General features: G+C 51.2%; 1 protein-coding gene across 1 annotated transcript in view; it reads right to left on the minus strand.

Annotated features, from left to right (window-relative positions):
* The window catches only part of PDE9A (phosphodiesterase 9A), a 48,160-nt gene that overhangs the window by 45,094 nt on the left and 539 nt on the right, over nt 1-2,527 (minus strand). The window lies entirely within an intron of this gene.

Consider the following 2,527-nt stretch of genomic DNA (forward strand, 5'->3'; position numbering starts at 1 on the left):
TTGAACACCCTAAGAGTGAAAGTTTTTTTCCTAACATCTAATCTGAATCTTCCCCATCTCAGCTTATGATCATTCTCTCTAGACCTCTCTGAAGCTGGTTTGTGCAGAGCCCTGGTTCAATGTGTAGCTGTAACACCACAAAAACCTTTATATTCCCTCCCCACAGCCCTGGCACAGCCATCCCCACTGCCTCCTAATACATTTGGTTCTACCTCTGCCAGCTTGGGATGCAGCTGCCCCATGGGAGACCCCCACCCCCTGCCCCTTGGCTGGGACAGAGCTACCAGCAGCCCAGAACCACAGTTTTGGGGATCTTGAGCTCAGGTGCTGTGGGGGTACCATGGCTGGTGTCTGCTGGGCTGGGGTGGGTCATCTCAGGTCCCTCCCAAAGCTGAGCCTGTGCTGCCACAGCATGGGGAGATGCTCAGTCAGGTCTGCCCACTGGAAGAGAGTCCACCCCTGAGGTCAGCTGGGGTGAAGACCATTTTGTGCCTGGCTGTGCCTCAGGAAGGTCAGTTTACCAAACTGTGACAAACAACTGGGAGCCTTTGCAGGCTCAAGCAGGATGGGGACAAGGGGAAAGCTGAGAAGTTGTGGAGCCAAGGGCTAGACTTCCTCAGTGTGGTGTAGGAGTGATGCATAGCAGCACTGGGCTGGGATTCCTTCTCCCCTCAGTCTCCCACAGGAGGCTACTGGACTTCTGGCTGTTCATGGCACTGGCCTTGCAGATATGGACCTTTGGGATGTGCTGGACTTGGCATGGTCTCACTTCCAACCCCTGCTATTTCAATAATTACCAAGAAGGTTTCCAAATCCAGCAAACTCTTCTTCTGTGATCACTGTGTCCCTTTGCCCTCACTGCTGTGCCCCTGTGGACCTGCCAACACACAAACCTGCTTAGCTTAATTCCACACTGCTGCTGCAGAGCACTTTCAAGTGCTCATCTGCAAGGCCCAGGTTCCCCAGGGAGGCAGCATACAGCTCTCTGAGCCAGGTTTGTCCCTTCATTCACCCCAGTGCCGAGGTGAAACAACTTCTCCCAAAGTCAGTAGCACACCCTGTGGCTGCACTGGTAGAAATTCAGGACAAGACCGTAGAAACACAACATTGGCTGTGAATAATTGCCATCACAACCAGCACGGTGGTAGGACGCCCAGTTCTATTTCAGGACCTTTATGCCCAGCAAGCCAGTTGTAAATTGGAGCTAAGCCCTTTCAAACTCAACAAGTGCTGTTATAATGAAGCTCATACCTCGTTACTGGTTGACAAGTAGCTTAGCATTGATTTAATGAGTTCCCTTTAGAAGCCTTCAGTGCTGCATTCCTTGGAAGATTAAGGATTGTTGCTTTTTTCCCCCCCTCCCTTCTTTCTAATGATGTTGTTACTGAGGAGGCATGAGAATCTATGCCCTGCTTACCCCTGGGTGAACCCCATTTACACGGCATTTTTACTTCAGGAATCCTTCCAAGCATTGCACAGATGGATTTTTACATCTGACAAAAGAAACACATCATGTTTATCGAGCTTAAACCCCCTTAATACCTTCTGAGTTTGCATTTGCTTGCTCATGTGACTGTGCCTCTTCTGCATTTTTAAGTGTCAAAAGTCCTCTCCAGAGACCTGTGCTGAGAAATGCTGTGGGGTTTTTTCTCCCATCTAGCATAGATGACAATGTGCTTTACTGACATCTATGGAAACACTCACCACCCTTTCAAAATGCCAAAACATATTTGTACTGAACTGTGCAGGTGCCAGGGAGCTCCATACAATCCTTGCTCCGGGAGGGCTGTCTGACAACCAATTCATCAAGCCCTGGCAAAAGAGAAGCAGTGCCTGAGCACTGATGAGCCCGTGGAGGCAGAGGGACCACCGTCACGTCTGAGGAGGATGAAGAGCATCCTTCCCTGGGGAATCTGACACAGATTGGGATTCTCCAAAGTCTTGCTGCTGAGGACACGACTTCGGCGGTGGCGTTGGGTCTCCAGGGCGGAGGGGACTGTAGGCAACGGAGACGTGTGTGGTGGGACGGGACTGTGAGTATCAGCTCTCCTCTTACCTCCCTTCACTCCTACAGCAAAGGGGAGGGACGGGAAAGGCTTTGCTGACTCGTTTTAAAGGAGAAACAAAAGGCGAGGCTGGGTGAAATGAAAATTGAGAGCAGGAAAACGAGAGAGATTTGAAATTTGCAAGTCGGAATTGACTTGCTCTGGGAGCCTCAGGGCAGCTCTCTATTACAGAAAAGGCACTTGGTTTGTGGCCAAAGAATTACTAACCAAAAACCCAGGACAAAAAGCCTTGCAGAACGGCGGCGGCATTGTTCCCGTTGGAAAGCCGTGGGCTCAGCCCGGCAGCGTGCGAGCTCTGCCTTTCAGCCAGAAAACATTTCTCCCCCAGTTCCCCCCGCGCTGTGAACCGTGGCTAACCAAACAAGGCAGCCTAATGGAAGCGAAAGTTTTAATTAACGTTTATCGGCATTTACGAGCAGCTCGGCAAGGGCGGCAGGGACCCCTCAGCCCCCGAGGAGGCA

This window comes from Acanthisitta chloris, unplaced genomic scaffold (assembly GCF_000695815.1).
Source record: "Acanthisitta chloris isolate BGI_N310 unplaced genomic scaffold, ASM69581v1 scaffold12540, whole genome shotgun sequence".
Classification (NCBI taxonomy): domain Eukaryota; kingdom Metazoa; phylum Chordata; class Aves; order Passeriformes; family Acanthisittidae; genus Acanthisitta; species Acanthisitta chloris.